This window comes from Aquarana catesbeiana, linkage group LG12 (genome assembly GCF_042186555.1).
Source record: "Aquarana catesbeiana isolate 2022-GZ linkage group LG12, ASM4218655v1, whole genome shotgun sequence".
NCBI classification, from domain to species: domain Eukaryota; kingdom Metazoa; phylum Chordata; class Amphibia; order Anura; family Ranidae; genus Aquarana; species Aquarana catesbeiana.
Genome location: NC_133335.1, coordinates 226,877,482 through 226,896,249, shown reverse-complemented (window position 1 = coordinate 226,896,249; position 18,768 = coordinate 226,877,482).

Here is an 18,768-nt window from a genome sequence, read left to right as displayed (position 1 = left end):
GACTGGGATGCCATTAAAGTTCATGTATGTGTAAAGGTAGGCGTCCTAATACTTTTGGTAATATAGCGTATCATTGCTAAAACCTAAAGATAAAATAACCCAAAAATGATAAAGCACACATTATCATTTCCCTTTCAACTCTTCACCACAGGAATTGGCCTAACCCTGCCGGGGCTTACCGGGGGACCCCTTTGTACTATGAAGCCCCCCAATGTTGGGGGCCTGGAGCCCCTTGGGGTCCTTCTATCACATCTCCTATGAGTTTCCTTCTTTCCCTGGGAGGAACAGATTTCTTTCATTATTGTACAAACCCGATCGATGATTGATATTTATATTTTATGTCCCCGGCAAGTGGCAGAGACTTGACGCCGGCTCCCATCTGTGCTTTCTGTAATATTATATCACATGATATTGTACAGTATTATAGTATCCTGTATTATATTGTATTATAATACATTGTATCACATGATATTGTATATTATTTTATTATCCTATAGTATTATATTATATTATATAGTATTATATTATATTATATAGTATTATATTATATAGTATTGTATTATATTATATTATATTATATTATATTATATTATATAGTATTATAGGATATTATGACAGAGCCAGGTAGAAGTCTGGCGGATGGGTCTGCACACACAGAACATTTTCCTCTTCTCCGGCTGGCAGATTTGTGCAGATTGAATATTTCATGGCTCTGCATCCTGGCCTCAGCCGGGTAATGCAATATTGATGGGTGCTGAGCAGGAGGCGCTCATACATCTTTCTAGGTGTTATGCAACATGCAGATGCATTAATTATTAGCGGTGATGTGTGTGGCCCACCGCCTGCAGACATGGGGGGAATGTGGGGGCGGCTCCCAGAGCCCACATATTAAAGGGGGTCTTCAGTGTAATACATTGTGGGAATGGGAGGCGAGAGAGACGGAGGGGGAAAGTGTGAAAGACGGGAGCAAAAAACATAAAAAATACTGCCTTTGCGTTTGCAGGACGGTTTTGTGGCTGGGAGGTGAAATGAGGGCAGGAGCAGCGGGCTGATTGATATTCAGGAGAAGACTTTACTCTGCGAGAGGAAATAATGGAGTATAGATTTCATCTGCAGGGGAAACCGGCCTATAAATCCTTTCCAGGCTCCGCCCACACAGTCACCTCACCAAAAGTCAGATTTTCGTTAGAGGCGGAGCCTGGAATGCTGAGTACGCCCCTGGATGCTGATATGTCTCGGATATAATACCAGTCAGACCTCCATGCCATAATTCATGAACATGTCTGAACACCGAGTGCAAAAATGTTTATTGATATCTATTCCTCAATTGGCAAAACCCAGGAAAAAACTACTTTGAGCAACAAATGCATTTACAAAACCAGATATTACCTTGTAAATGTAGAAGTGACATCATCACTGGGCTGTACGTAGCCTGTGCAGAGAGCCGAAATGTGGGAGGGGTTTAGCAGGCTCCACCAACTACAGAAAACTACAGGAGGGGGCGGAGGCAAGACCAGTCCCTCTGCACAAGGAGAGAGCAGAGCTATGGAAGGGGCCCAGCAGGCTCCACCCACTACAGAAAACTACAGGAGGGGGCGGAGACAAGACCAGTCCCCCTGCACAAGGAGAGAGCAGAGCTGTGGAAGGGGCCTAGCAGGCTCCACCCACTACAGAAAACTACAGGAGGGGGTGGAGACAAGGCCAGCCCCCCTGCACAAGGGGAGAGCAGAACTGTAGGAGAAGCCCAGCAGGCTCCACCCACTACAGAAAAGTACAGGAGGGGGCAGAGACAAGACCAGTCCCCCTGCACAAGGAGAGAGCAGAGCTGTGGATGGGGCCTAGCAGGCTCCACCCACTACAGAAAACTACAGGAGGGGGCGGAGACAAGACCAGTCCCTCTGCACAAGGAGAGAGCAGAGCTGTGGAAGGGGCCCAGCAGGCTCCTCCCACTACAGGAGGGGGCGAGGACAAGACCAGGCACCCTGTACACAAAGAGAGAGCAGGCGTGAGCGCAGCAGCCCCTTCTTAGTATTCCAGGCAGAAGCGGACCCAGCCTTACCCCTTTTTTATTTCACAGGGTGGAAAGGCGGGGCCCAAAAAGCCTGGGAAAGGAGTCTGAACCTGGTTAACCCCTTCCCAGCCTAGGCGGGCTGACTAACAAAAATTTGTAGGCAACCTGCCTACATGTGTATGTGAGCTTGGGACCTTAGATTGTAAGCTCCTTGGGCAGGGACTGATGGGAGTGCACAATATGGAAATCTCTGTGGAAAACACAGCACTTTGTAATTAGCTGTAGTAAAGAAGTGAGGGGAGATCTTCACCTCAATGATAAAATAAAGGCTGCCGGGTTACACTGATGTCAAATGTCATTCCATTGCCGGTGCACAAACAGCCATTGGAGGCTCTTCATTGGTCAGCAGCTTCAGACTATTTATTTTGGTAATTACTGCTCCCAGCTAAAATGTTTTTGCACTGATACATTTCCCTCAGAGCAGTGCTGACCCCCCAAAATGCTTTCCCCATTATCAGAGAAAATGAGCATTTTTTTAATCAACAAGTTCAACTCCCATTGAGTTCAGTGTTGGAATTGTCAAACCCTGAGGACCCAACCCAGAGTTCAGCATTTCAGTGTAGGGATGGTGGGAACCCCTCATAATGGGCACAGCGTGTGTACAGACCCAGAAACTCAGCACAGGGATGGTGAGAACCCTTCATAATGGGCACAGCAGGTGTACAGACCCTGGAACTCGGCACAGGGATGATGGGAACCCCTCATAATGGGCACCGCTGGTGTACAGACCCGGGAACTCGGCACAGGGAGGATGGGAACCCCTCATAATGGGCACAGCGTGTGTACAGACCCGGGAACTCAGCTCAGGGATGGTGGGAACTCCTCATAATGGGCACAATGGGTGTAAAGACCCAATATCTCAGCACAGGGATGGTGGAAACTCCTCATAATGGGCACAGCGTGTGTACAGACCCGGGAACTCAGCACAGGGATGGTGAGAACCCCTCATAATGGGCACAGCTGGTGTACGGACCCGGGAACTCAGCACAGGGATGGTGAGAACCCCTCATAATGGGCACAGCAGGTGTACAGACCCTGGAACTCGGCACAGGGATGATGGGAACCCCTCATAATGGGCACCGCTGGTGTACAGACCCGGGAACTCGGCACAGGGAGGATGGGAACCCCTCATAATGGGCACAGCTTGTGTACAGACCCGGGAACTCAGCACAGGGATGGTGAGAACCCCTTTTAATGGGCACAGCAGGTGTACAGACCTGGGAATGCAGCACAGGAATGGTGGGAACCCCTAATAATGGGCACAGCACGTGTACAGACCCGGAAGCTCAGCACAGGGATGGTGGGAACCCCTCATAATGGGCACAGCAGGTGTACATACCCGGGAACTCAGCAAAGCTGTGAGTGGCCAGCAAATACTCCCCATGACTTATATGTTTGCACCACCTCCATCACAAGACTCACCGCAGCTCTACACCAACAGGTGGCTCAACACTGCAGAAACCTTTTCATGATCTTTTTTCCCATATTTCTCCATACGGGAAGTGGAAGTCATGACGGATGGATCAGTTATTTCACCTGATGCTGCGGCGCTCATAGCTTCATAAATCTTGATAGAAGATCCCGGCACAGATCATCAGTCAATGCCGGGAACAGACTCCGGGAAGATATAAATGACTCGGAATACTCAGGACAGGTGCTCAGATCGACAGCTCATAGGGCCCTATGTCACTAAGCAATCCAATTTCATGAATAGAGGAAGCTTGGGGAATGCACAAGTCTCACGGGGATAACGATTCCTTTATTTTTTGATATGATAGTCTTTATTTTTATATCAACCTTCAACCCATAATTCCCTCCCTCCACCTCATCATATACCAACGAAGGAGTTAAACCTTCGCGGCACGTATACAAAGACTCGATGTCCCAGTCCCACCCAGGATGAAGAAGTAACCTGAGACTTTTATCTTAATGGAAAACATCCTGGATTTCACCCCCTGGGAACCGGTGGGGGATGGGAACATAGGAAGCTCAAATGCCTAATGGACACTCGTACTTCCAGGATGGACTTGGATGGACCGGTGTGTGTTACATGGATAAAAATAGCGCATTTGGATGGAAAAAGCCAATGATTGGAGGGATAGTGGTCTACGTTCCTTCCGGACTCATTGATAAAAAAGCTTGTGTCTCACTTCATTGAGAAGGTCAAACTTCAAGTATGTGCCCCCCCCCCCACCACCACCACCGGGAACTGACATCCCCTTCTATGACCACAGAGAGAACATCTCATCATTTTATCATTTAAAATGGAATTACAGAAGAATAAAAAAAACGACATTCATTTCCCCAGAATCACACATTCAGGAGGTGCCGGGATTTCCAAGCTTATTCCACAAACCCAAGGAGATCTTCCAGCGAGCTCAATGGCTCTCACACTGGCCTCCCTCCATGGGGGGAAAGTATAGTCCTAAAAATGGGGCCAAACCACAAAGAGTCTGAAAGGCCTTTGTTCTTAATACCGATGCATGAAACTTCCAACACATTTCGGGGGTAACACAGCTCCTCTTCAACAGGGCTTAGAAGAACGGAATGTGGACTTGAATGGACTCTGTAGTCTACCGAAATAGAAGGGAACACAAAATTTAACTGCCTAAATATAAAGTGATAGACGGGGATGTGATGCCCATTTATGCGCCAATTTCAGCCCCAGACTCAGTAGGCCTTTCCGGGTGCCGATAGGAGACATTAGTCTTTATCATGTATATAAAAGAAAAATTCAGCGCATAAATGTCCATAAAGGAAGGGAAAAAGTCCATCAATCCCAGAAAGCACCCGATACGTGAGTGATCCTTGACTTATAGGTGTAGGAGTAATAGTCTTCCACCAACACCACAGTATGTCAAGCCTCTTACCCTTAAGAATAAACCACTAGATTATAGATGGTCATTAACATCCAAACACCAATCTCCTCTGAGTCTCCTCTGAGTCTTAGCCAACACGGACAACCCCAGCCTGAATCCATGCATCTCCTCTCATGTAAAACAAGAACAATTACCACTTCATGGTGTAGTATATCAAACCACTTAAAATTTATTATAACCATTAATATATACTCACACAGTAGATGATAAAAACGAACATGTCATGTAAAACACTTCTGATGGTTTCAAACCAGCAAGATGGTCACGGTAGGGTTGCCACCTCATCCCTTTAAACCCGAACACATCTGAATTATACAGGTTCTAAGGCTAATTGAATGCAGATCAGGCACCAAGTGAGTTTAATTACTACCTTAATCAGCCACAGAACCTGTGTAATTAATATTTGTTCGGGTTTAAAGGGATGAGGTGGCAACCCTTTTTTGTACTGGTGTTCCTGTGCACACATCAAACCATTACTCCGTGTTACAAATTCTGAATATAGCCCTACAGAACAGACAGACAAAGCACAGTCCACATGGGCTTTGCTGCTTAACTGCAGACAGGAACAGGAAACTTTATTATAGAGAAAAGACATAGAGTTTACCCATAGCTGCAGCTACAAACTTATAAAACACTGCCATCTACTGGCTGAAGAATATATCTCTACTGGACACTGATATTGATGTAGTTGTTGCATAAAATACAAATGAACACTGTATTCCAACAAACTCCGCTCACTTTGAAGAGTTTTTCTCTCACTTCCTGTAGTGTCTCCAGGACAGGAAGTGTCAGGAAATCCATCTAACAGGATACAGACAGTGGTTGTACTCATTTCCAGATCTACAATTACTTCCTGTCCTGAGGAGGGAGCAATGTTTGCTCCAAAACGCGTTGAGATTAATTGGTTGTAATATATCTGAGGCTTCTGTTTATCTGCTATTGTTGTGATCCATCTCATTCCCCCGCAGAGTGTGGCCAGCCATTACCCAGCTGCACTGTTGTTGAGTGTGGTGCACGCAATCTTCGGAAGTGTTGGAGACCTCCTGCAAGTCCCCCGCGGGTTCCTGCGATGGTCAGCCAGGACACAGATTGGTGTTTTCTCACCTCCTCGCCAGGTGAGCTGCATACATTGACCTCAGTTCATCTGCTGATACTCATGCTGTTGTTTTGTTTTTTTCTGATCATACAGGAAGTGTCAGTAAATCTCCCTAACAGGGACAGACAGAAATGAAGCCTGACAGAGGCTCTGCCCTTTACTAAAAAAAAATGACAGCTCAGCTCCAAATGAATGCAGCTCTGGATCATTAATTTATCATTAAATTTATTTTTTTTTAAATTACAAGCAGTGTACCTGAGTGTGTCCTGGTATCCACCTCTTGCAGTCCCCGTACAGCAGAGCTGGAGGGTTAGAGAAGGAAGCAGCACAAGGAGACATTTGTAGAGATGTGCAATTCGTTTCGTTCTGAAATTTGAAAATTCGAAGATTCCGAAATTCGAAAATCGAAGATTCAAAAATCTGAAAATTCGGAAATTCAAAAATCCGAGAATTCAAAAATCCAAAAATAAGAACAAAATCCGAAAATTCAAAAGAACGAAAATCCGAAAATAAGAACGAAAATTCAAAAACCCGTAAATTAGAAAATCTGAAATAATAACTAACTAACTAATAATAACTATTATATTATAGGTATTGGAATTTCCTTTCAAATTTGGCTGTTAGTGAACGTAATGAATACGAATTTATCCGAAGTTACCAATTATCCGAAATAACGAATGCCTCATCTAACTGAATGAAACGTAAGGAATTAATAAATAATAATAATACAAACATTTTATTATTATTATTTATTATTATTAATTTGTTACGTTCCATTCTTTTAAATGCGGTATTCGTTATTTTGGATAATTCGTAACTTCAGATAAATTGGTATTTGTTACGGTCACTAACAGCTATATTTGAAAGGTAATTCCAATACCTATAATTTCATAGTTAGTTATTATTAGTTAGTTTGTTATTATTTCAAGTTTTCGAATTTTCGTATTTTCGTTCTTTCGAATATTCGGATTTTCGTTCTTTCGAATTTTTGAAATTTCATTTTCGTTTTCGCATTTTCAAATTTTCGAATTTCCAAATTCTAGAATTTATGAATTTCCAAATTTTCGGATTTCAAATTTCCGAATTTTCGAATTTCTGAATTTCCAAATTTTCGGATTTCGAATTTACATATTTTTAACTTTCTGAATATTAGAATTTATCAATTTATTCAAAATAACAAACTTCGATCATAACGAATGACCCAAAAAAAAAAAACATGAATGAAACGAACACAAACATATTTTTTGGCAGTGCACATGTTTAGCCATTTGGTTCATGTACTGACATAAGGCATGCTAATAGGAGGAGACAGCAGAGTGACAGAGAGATGAGCTCGTAACTGTGGTGCTTTTTCTTCCTCTGTCCAATCCAAGGCTGGGGGGCAGGTCCAGAATGACCTGGGCTCAGTGGAAGTGGCTTGAATGATGCTGGCCATAAGACTGAGGACATCTAGTGGCAGAAAAGAAGTAATGCAGGGGAAATCTCTGGATTGAAGTTTGATATAGCAACAAAGCCTATTTTTTACTTGAAATGTAAGTAGTAGCAGGGGACCCCAGAAGAGGAGGAGTGGGTAGCACCCCCAGGCGACCCCAGAAGAGGAGGAGTGGACAGCACCCTCAGGGAATCCCAGAAGAGGAGGAGTGGGCAACAGCCCCAGGGGACCCCAGAAGAGAAGGAGTGGGCAGCACCCCCAGGGAATCCCAGAAGAGGAGGAGTGGGCAACACCCCCAGGGGACCCCAGAAGAGGAGGAGTGGGCAGCACCCCCAGGGGACCTCAGAAGAGGAGGAGTGGGCAGCACCCCCAGGGGACCTCAGAAGAGGAGGAGTGGGCAGCACCCCCAGGCGACCCCAGAAGAGGAGGAGTGGACATCACCCCCAGGGGACCTCAGAAGAGGAGGAGTGGGCAGCACCCCCAGGGGACCTCAGAAGAGGAGGAGAGAGCAGCACCCCCAGAGGACCCCTGGAGAGGAGTGGGCAGCACCCCCAGGGGACCCCAGAAGAGGAGGAATGAGTAGCACCCCCAGGGGACCTCAGAAGAGGAGCAGTGGGCAGCATCCTCAGGGGACCCCAGAAGAGGAGGAGGGGGCAGCACCCCCAGGGGACCCCAGAAGAGGAAGAGTGGGCAGCACCCCCAGGGGACCTCAGAAGAGGAGGAGTGGGCAGCACCCCCAGGGGACCCCAGAAGAGGTGGAATGGGTAGCACCCCCAGGGGACCTCAGAAGAGGAGGAGTGGGCAGCACCCCCAGAAGAGGAAGTGTGGGCAGCACCCCCATGGGACCCTAGAAAAGGAAGAGTGGGCAGCACCTCCATGGGACCTCAGAAGAGGAGGAGTGGGCAACACCCCCAGGGGACCCCAGAAGAGGAGGAGTGGGTAGCACCCCCAGGGGACCCAAGAAGAGGAGGAGTGGGGCTGTTCTGGGCAAAACCATTACACAAAGCAGGTAAGTATAATATGTTTTTAAAAATATATATACTTTACAACCACTTGAAAGATTTCTAACAGATTAAACCCAAAACCAGAAATGTCATACATGCAGCTCCCCAAAAATTAAATTATCAAAAATTTGAATTATAAAGTGCAATATGAAACATCAGATAAGATGAAAGTGCAAACAGCCAGCTTTTCAAGTTGTAAAGTGCAAATATAAATTCATTAAATCATAAACCAAAATCAATTATAGTCCATTATTAAAAAGAAAAGTCCCAACAGGAAGCCTCCGCAGTGTGTGATCCTCCAGGGAGTATCATTGGTATAAAGAAAGAAAAATAATTAGATGTGGCGGCTGCATTCGTTTTCTTCTTTTTTTTTTTTTTCCCCTCTGTTGTCACCTGGTGATCAGGCCTGTAACACATCTTCTGTATTAGAGCGACCCCACTCTGGAGGAAGGAGAACAGGGCGCAACTTTGGACAGCAGCATTGTTGGGAGGGGGGTATTAGATACACTAACACATTAAAGCCAAACTCCAGCTCACACTTTCTAATCAGTTACAGTAACAGTTTTCTTCCTTTTGGGATAAACGTTTTACATTAATATATAAGACCTGATCGTTGTAAGCACCCTGGTCAGGGCTTTGTCTCACTCCTCTACTTTCACAACTGCTGCATCTGCATGGGTGTCTCCTTAGCAACCATGTTGCTAAGGAGACACCTGCAAAAAAGATTATGGGTGCCACAAGCTTCAGGAGCAGGTGCAGGAGACTAAAAGAGGCAAAAAATACATTTTAAAGAAGGAGAATTTTCATTTACTGTATGCATGGACCTTCTCTACCAAAAGAAAAAAAAAAAGCAAGTAAATGACCTGGGCTCAGAGGAAGGGCTGAGTGATGCTGGACATCTAGTGGCAGAAAAGAAGTACTGCAGGGGGAATCTCTGGATGCATCAAAGTGTGATATTGCAACAAAATCTATTTTTTTACTTTAATTGTATCTTTTAATGGGCTATTCCTGTCTATCACGTTTGTGGGTGCAACTCTACGCTTCCCCCAGGTCGGTGGCTCAGAAAGTATTGAACCCGGAGGACAGGGAGGCCAATCAGCAGGGAGCGATTGTGGCACCCCTATATCCGGACATAATATCTATTAGGAATAATATGGATTTCCTCCTGTCTCTGCCAGCTGACTCATTCCTCCTCATTATATTCCCCCCCCCCCCCCCCACTGCTGTCATCTGTCAGCCTCCCATCTCCATCCCCCTCCTCTCTACTACCCCCCCCCATCCAATGTTGATCAAATATAGCTGCCTCCCCATATAGTGCGCGGCGTGATTCAGATACGCACAAAAAGTCAAAAACAGTATTTTTCTGGCTCTGAATGACGATGTGTGTGTGTGTGTGTGGGGGGGGGGGGGGTGATGACAACCGCACACCATCTGCAGTTTTTATTTTAGAATTTACACACAAACATCAAACTGACAGACTATGTGAAGGGAGACAGAATTCAGGGGTATGATTGGATACAATGTCATTCATATGACAGCTATTGTTTCTCTGTATACATGGAGTGACAGGAGCAAACATGGGGTGTATATGGGGGTGATAGGAGTGGATATGGGGGTGTATATAGGGGTGATAGGAGCATACAGGGGGTGTATATGGGGGTGACAGGAGTGGATATGGGGGTGTATATAGGGGTGATAAGAACATACAGGGGGTGTATATGGAGGTGATAGGAGCATACAGGGGGTGTATATGGGGGTGATAGGAGCATACAAGGGGTGTATATGGGGGTGAAAGGAGCATACAGGGGGTGTATATGGGGTGATAAGAGCGGACAGTGTTGTACATTCTATACATCACTTGTTATTAATAATCAAATCCAACAATCGTTCATCAGACCTCCCAGTCAGCGCACCATGACTTTACATTAACCATCTCCTGCCACAGCTATTAGTGTATTTGTGTTAATATGGTTCCTTTAGGGGAATAGATTAGATACAGTGGTTATGAAGGCTGAAGGTTTTTTACCTTTCATGTATTCTCTGTATGCGCCCCCCCCCCCCCCCCCCAGCTTTCTTACTTGAGCCCGATATCAATCCAGCGATGTGCACATCTGCAGCAGCACGGCTCTCTCTTTCTTTCTCCCTCTCTCCCCCTCTCCCTCTCTCCCCCCCTCCTCTCCCCCTCTCCCTCTCTCCCCCCCTCCTCTCCCCCTCTCCCCCTCCCCCTCTCCCTCTCTCCCCCTCCCCTCTCCCTCTCCCCCTCCCCCCTCTCCCTCACCCCCTCCCCTCTTTCCCCCTATCCCTCTCCCCCTCTCTCCCTCCCTCTCCCCCTCTTCCTCTCTCCCCCTCCCCTCTCTCCCCCTCCCCTCTCCCCCTCTCTCCCTCTCCCCCTCCCCTCTCTCCCCCTATCCCTCTCTCTCCCTCTCTTCCCCTCCCCTCTCCCTCTCTCCCCCTCCCCTCTCTCCCTCTCCCCCTCTCCCCCTCCCCTCTCTCCCCCTATCCCTCCCTCTCCCTCTCTCCCTCTCTTCCCCTCCCCTCTCCCTCTCTCCCCCTCCCCTCTCTCCCTCTCCCCCTCTCCCCCTCCCCTCTCTCCCCCTATCCCTCTCTCTCCCTCTCTCCCTCTCTTCCCCTCCCCTCTCCCTCTCTCCCCCTCCCCTCTCTCCCTCTCCCTCCTTCTCCCACTCCCCCTCTCTCCCTCTCCCCTCTCTCTCTCTCCCCTTCCTCTCCCTCCCCCTCTCTCTCCCCCTCCCCTCTCTCCCTCTCCCCCTCTTTCCCTCTCTCTCCCTCCCTCCCTCTCCCTCTCTGCCCCTTTCTCTCCCTCTTTCCCTCTCTCCCTCTCCCTCCCCCCTCTCTCCTTCTCCCCTTCCTCTCCCTCCCCCTCTCTCTCCCCCTCCCCTCTCTCCCTCTCCCCCTCTTTCCCTCTCTCTCCCTCCCTCCCTCTCCCTCTCTGCCCCTTTCTCTCCCTCTTTCCCTCTCTCCCTCTCCCTCCCCCCTCTCTCCCTCTCCCCTTCCTCTCCCTCCCCCTCTCTCTCCCCCTCCCCTCTCTCCCTCTCCCCCTCTTTCCCTCTCTCTCCCTCCCTCCCTCTCCCTCTCTCCCCTCCCCCTTGCCCTCTTCCCCTCTCTCCCTCCCTCCCGCTCTCCCCCTCCTCTCTCTCTCTCTTCCTCTCTCCCCCTACCCCCTCTCTCTCCCTCTCCCCCCTCTCTCCCTCTCCCTCCACCTCTCCCCTTCCTCTCTCTCCCTCTCCCCCTGTCTCCCTCTCCCACCATTTCTCTCTCTCTCTCCCTCTCCCCTTCCCTCTCTCCCCCTCTCCTTCTCCCTTTCCCCCTTTCCATCTCTCTCCCTCTCTACATCTCTTTACCTCTCCCCCTCCCCCTCTTCTCCCCTCTCCCTTCCCCTCTTTTCTCTCTCTCCTTCTCCCTCCCTCTCCCCCTTTCTCCTTCCCTCTCTCTCTCTCTCTCTCTTGCTATCTCTCTCTCCCTCCTTTCTCTCCCTCCCTCTCTCTCCTTACTGGATATGGAGGCAGCAGTGCGAGTCATTGGCTCCTACAGCTCCCAATCACAGCCTGTGAGAAGGGAGCAGGGGCTGGGACCGAGCCATGCTCTGTATATCAATGGACACACAGAGCACAGCTCAGGATGGAGTGTCCCCATTGAAAATGATTTGCTATGGGAGCAGCCAGCAGGGGGAGGAGCCAGGAGCGCCAGCAGGTGCAAAACCATTACACAGAGCAGGTAAGTATAACATATTTGTTTTTGTTTTTTTTAAATCCCTTTACAATGCCTGTAAAAAACGGAAACATGATATGTTTTCTGAAAACACATACCGTGGAGAATACAATGCTGTTAGGTCCAATTTATTATGTCAAATATTATTAGTATAGTGGTTTCATACTTTTTCAGCAAAAAAAATGCACACAAATGCAATATATGACCTGATATTTTGGAAAAATATAAAATACAAAGTTCTGGCGAGCAAATACATGTACATGTTTACAACATGTAAAGTCTTATGCCCCGTACACACGGTCGGATTTTCCGACGGAAAACGTTCGATGGGAGCTTGTTGTCGAAAATTCCGACCGTGTGTAGGCTCCATCGGACATTTTCCATCGGAATTTCCGCCACACAAAATTTGAGATCTGGATCTCAAATTTTCTGACAGCAAAATCCGTTCTCTTATATTCCGATCGTGTGTACACAATTCCGACGCACAAAGTTCCACGCATTGCTCGGAATCAATCAGAAGAGCCGCACTGGCTATTGAACTTCATTTATCTCGGTTCGTCGTATGTGTTGTACGTCACCGCGTTCTTGACGTTCGGAATTTCCGACAAGATTTGTGTGACCGTGTGTATGCAAGATAAGTTTGAGCCAACATCCGTCGGAAAAAATCCATGGATTTTGTTGTCGGAATGTCCGATCAATGTCCGACCGTGTGTACGCGGCATTAGAATTAGATGCATTTATGAAATGACAACCAAATTTGTCACCCCAAATTGTTCATGGGGACACTTTAAAAGCCTTTACAAGTCAAGGATGTTCCTAGAATTATCGCTCTCACCTTGGCATAGGTGGCACCTTGGCCTTTTAGGTGTTCCCCTCAGTGTACATTGATGTACAAGTACATGAGATCTGGGGAGGGGGCAACATTTTGGGGGCGTTTAAGTGCTTGGGCACTTTTTATTTTTTCACTTAACTTAGAGGGACAGTTTCTCTCGGGTCCTCTTTAATGAAACATGGGGGACTATTGGACCCCCGATGTCTTTATCTTTATCCCAATGTCTTTGTCTTGCATACAAACAGCAAGGAATTGTCGGCCAACAAACACGAATGTAGTGACGTACTACGTGGTTTTTCAGCTCTTTAGCACCAGCCTTTGAGCCTCTTCTGCTAATTTCGTGTTAGTAGAAGTTTGGTGAGTGTTGATTCGCACTTTTCATTTTGCGCTTTTCATTTTGCGCTTTTCATTTAGCACTTTTCAGTTTGCGCTTTTCATTTCGTGCTTTTCAGTTCGCTTCTGAACGGCCGTTCGTCAACCAGACATGTTACGGAATCTGAGGAGATAACGTGTTATTTATTATTGGCCTTGGAGTTATTGCTTTGACCCAAGTCCAGTCCAGTCCAGGAGGAGGAGGAGTTCTAGGACCAAAAATTGGTTGCTTTATTAATCGTGACCAATTATGGCATATGCTTTTGCTGCGGGAGCTCCAGGAGAATAATCTGGATGATTTTCGGAATTATCTCTGGATGACGGACCCCTGCTTTCACCAACTCTTGGCATTGTTGACCCCATATATTAAGAAGCAGGACATATGCATGAGGCTTTTCTTTTATTTTTTGGTTGAATAATAATGATTTGATTTGTTATAGTTTCTATAAATTTGGATGCATAGAATGCACTTTTTGGTTAAGTTCTATTGGCAGATATCATGTCTAATTTTATTTGTTTTCTTTTTTTAATGCACAATAAAAAAAATGTGTAGAATAATACTTGGCTATGTGTTTTACTTCAAATGACAGTTTGGGAGTTGGCAGTTACATTAAAAAAAATTGTAAAATTGACAAGGGACACCAACATAGTTGTATCTTTGATCTTAAAAACTACGGGATAATGGTGTTGTGGTAGCTTGCCCCAAAAAAAAAAAAAAAAAAAGAAAAAAAAAAAGAAAAAAAAAGCATAATAATATTACCCTTGATATCACTAGAAAAAAAAAGCCTTTGAAAATTAGTTTGCAATAACTCCATCAGTATCACCAGCAAAGCAGCTTCATTATTATCCCATTAAAGAAGAAGAGAATTGTGCGCTGCATTTAGAGATTTCATAATTTGCCGCGTCACGAATGTTAATTCTCCATTACGAACGCTAGTTTACAAGACCGACCGCTTCTGGCTCGTCCTTTCTTCCAGGCATGCGTGTTTGTACTTTGGACTTTTGCCCGACGGACTTGTGTACACACGCTCGGAAAATCCGACAACAGACATTTGTCCGCGGAAAATGTTAAAACCTGCGATCCCACAATTTTCCGCAGTAAATCCGACAAAAATTGTCCAATGGATCGTACAAACGGTCGGATTTTCTGCCAACAGCCTGTCATCACACATTTCTCGCCGGAAAATCCGATCGTGTGTACGTGGCTTTACATCTTTTTCTTATAAAAAGTGAAACAAACTGTTGCTGTAACTGCCTAAAATTTGGGCTGGAGTTGGGCTTTAATTTGATTGTGCTTGCTTCAGATCCATCTAAATTTAATTGTCCCTCCAAGACTATCCTGTCTACAGGGTGACAACGCTGTGGTGATTTCACTGCTAGATGAAGAGTGTTTATATGGAAGGAGCGCAAGGCCAAAAAATAACAATCCAAATTCATTACTTTTTGGTCTGGCGCTCCTTCCATATGCGCACCTCTTCTCCTGGTAACCTGCTGGAGAACCCCGCAGTAGGTCACCCTTGCCTTTTAGACATGTGCACTACCGAAAAATGCGTTTTGTTTCGTTTTTCGTTTCATTTGTTATTTTCGTTTGTCGGATCATTCGCTATGATCGGCATTCGTTATTTCGGATCATTCGTGACTTTGGCTGCATTCATATTCGTTCCGCTCCATTCGTTTAGATGCGGCATTCGTTACATCGGATCATTCGGAACTTCGGATGCGTTTGTATTCATTCCACTCCATTCGTTTAGATGCAACATTCGTTACTTTGGATAATTCGTAATTTCGCATGCATTCGTATTCGTTATGTTCACTAACAGTTACTTTAGCCAAATTTGAAAGGAATTTCCAATAAAAATGCAAAATGAATCTATCCCAAATTAGCTGCTATGTCGCACAGACCTGAATAGAAGAATTACTGACTTCAGCTGATTTACCTATAATAATAATCTAGAAATGATCCAAATGTAATCGATTTGTTAAACTTGTAGATTGAATAGTTTTTTTTGGTCTTTCGGGTTTTTGTATTTTTGGATTTTTGTTCTTTTGGAATTTCATTCTTTCAAATTTTCGTTCTTTCGTTTCTTTGTTGTTTCTGGCAATTCGTTTTCGTATGCATTTGTCAAAAGAGTCTTTCGTTCATTCGGATGCTTCAGAATGAATGAAAATGCAGAATTTCATCCATTAACGAATTGCACATGTCTATTGCCTGTTGTGAGCAGCCTGACCTGAGCCAGTGAGGAGCCTAACCTGAGCCAATGAGCAACCTAACCTGAGACAGCGTGCAGCCTAACCTGAGCCAATGAGCAACCTAACCTGAGACAGCGTGCAGCCTAACCTGAGCCAATGAGCAACCTAACCTGAGACAGCGTGCAGCCTAACCTGAGCCAATGAGCAACCTAACCTGAGCCAATGAGCAACCTAACCTGAGCCAATGAACAGCCTAACCTGAGCCAATGAACAACCTAAACCGAGCCAGTGAGCCTGACCTGAGCCAGTGAGCAGCCTAATCGGAGTCAGTGAGCAGCCTAACCCAAGCCAGTGAGCAGCCTAACCTGAGCCAGTGAGCAACCTAACCTGAGCCAGTGAGCAGCCTAACCTGAGCCATTGAACAACCTAACCTGAGCCAGTGAGCAACCTAACCTGAGTCAGTGAGGAGCCTAACCTAAACCAGTGAGCAACCTAACCCGAACCAGTGAACAGCCTAACCTGAACCAGTGAGGAGCCTAACCTGAGCCAGTGAGCAACCTAACCTGAACCAGTGAGGAGCCTAACCTGAGCCAGTGAACAGCCTAACCTGAGCCAGTGAGCAACCTAACCTGAACCAGTGAGGAGCCTAACCTGAGCCAGTGAACAGCCTAACCTGAGCCAGTGAGCAACCTAACCTGAACCAGTGAGGAGCCTAACCTGAGCCAGTGAACAGCCTAACCTGAGCCAGTGAGCAACCTAACCTGAGCCAGTGAGCAACCTAACCTGAGCCAGTGAGCAACCTAACCTGAGCCAGTGAACAGCCTGACCTGAGCCAGTGAGCACCTAACCTGAGCCAGTGAGGAGCCTAACCTGAGCCAGTGAGCAGCCTGCTCGAATAGCAGTTGCCCCAATTTACAATCAGCGCGATTTCCTGCAAATCAGCACGCAGATATTCAGGAGAAAATGTGCGTTGTTTTGGATATTTCTGAATGGCAGTTGCCTGAATTTACAATAGGTACAATTCCCTGCAGATCAGCATGCAGTTATTTGAACACAAATTTGCGCAGCACTTTACATATATTATTATGTACTCTACAAATAATCACTGCCAAATTCTCCAAGTCATTATTTCAGTGAATCCTAATTGGCAGTTGCCTGGATTTTGAATCAGTGTATTTTTTTGCAAATTAGCATGTAAATGTTTGGGTGCAAAACTCATGATTTACTACACCTTAGTGATCAGCACTCCTGCCTTGCAGCACTGGGGTCATCCCCTAAAATCCCAACCATGACATTAACTGCTAGGAGTTTGCATGTTCTTCCTATGCTTGGGGGAGTTTCTTCCAGGGGCGGACTGACCATTCGGGCACTCGGGCACTGCCCGAGGGACCCATGCCACTAAGGGGCCCCATCAGGGTTACCAGCCTCAATAAAACCAGGGACAGTATGTAAAAATCTGTGTTTTTTAAAAAATCCCAAGATTATAGCTGCCCTGCCTCGCCAGTACCTTTTCAGCGTGTGTATTTGTATTCTGTATGTGTATATTGTGTGTGTATATTGTGTGTCTGTGTGTGTGTATACTGTATATGTGTGTGTGTATACTGTGTGGCCCCATAATCTATTGCCTGGGGGCCCCATAATCTCGTATTGCCTGGGGGCCTCATAATCTTCTCCTATTGCCCAGGGGCCCCATAATCTCCTATTGCCCGGGGGCCCCATGAGTTGTCAGTCCGCCCCTGGTTTCCTCCCACCCTCCAAAGACATGCTAGTAGTGTAATTGGCTCTTGTATGTGTGCACATGTAGGGACCTTCCCAGAGTCTACGTTGGGCTGAATGTTATAAATGGCAGTTTTCTGAATTACAAACTAGTGTGATTTTTTGTAAATCAGCATGCAAAAATTTGGGATTAAGGTTCATGTTTCTCAGTGACCTAGTGGTTAGCGCTTCCGCCTCACAGCACTAGAATCATATGTTCAAATCCCTATCAGGACACTACCTGCATGGAGTTTGCATGTTCTTCCTGTGCTTGGGTGGTGTTTCTCTGGTTACCTCCATGCTGCAAAACCATGCTGGTAGGAAGATTGGCTGTCCTAGTATGTGGAATAGGGACCTTAAATTGAGGGCAGAAACTGATGTACATAGAGCTCTGTTACATTGTTGGCACTATATTAATACCTGAAATAAATGGTCTAGTTTTATAGGGACCTTAGACTGTAAGCTCCTGAGGGCAGGGACTGATGTACATAAAGCTCTGTTACATTGTGGGCAGTACATTAATACCAGAAACAAATGGTCTATTTTTATAGGGACCTTAGATTGTAAGCTCCTGAGGGCAGGGACTGATGTACATAAAGCTCTGTTACATTGTTGGCATTATATTAATACCTGAAATAAATGGTTTAATTTTATAGGGACCTTAGATTGTAAGCTCCTGAGGGCAGGGACTGATGTACATAAAGCTCTGTAACATTGTTGGCACTATATTAAAACCTGAAATAAATGGTCTAGTTTTATAGGGACCTTAGATTGTAAGCTCCTGAGGGCAGGGACTGATGTACATAAAGCTCTATTACATTGTAGGCAGTACATTAATACCAGAAACAAATGGTGTAATTATATAGGGGCCTTAGATTGTAAGTCCCAGAGGACAGGGGCTGATGTACATAAAGCTCTGTTACATTGTAGGCAGTACATTAATACCTGAAAAAATGGTCTATTTTTATATGAACCTTAGATTGTAAGCTCCTGAGGGCAGGGACTGATGTGCATAAAGCTCTGTTAAATTGTAGGCAGTACATTAATACCTGAAATAAATGGTTTAAATTTATAGGGACCTTAGATTGTAAGCTCCTGAGAACAGGTACTGATGTGAATGTACAGTATATGAAAGGTGCTGTGTAACTCATCTGCACTCTATTAATTCCTATAATAAATGTAAATTCTCAAATTTTCCAGGTGGGTTCACCGCCAGCGACTACGCTGTGGTCTTCTAATCGCACAATGCCAGCGAATGAGCCCCCCCGCCTGCAGTACGCATCGCTGCAGTCACACAGCCCATTAAAACCGTTGGGGCTTTTCCAAAATAATGACAGACCCGCAGCAGCCCCCTTGCTGGGATTGGGGGATACCCTGAGGTTTTCCCCTCCTCCCACCATCTTTCACACTT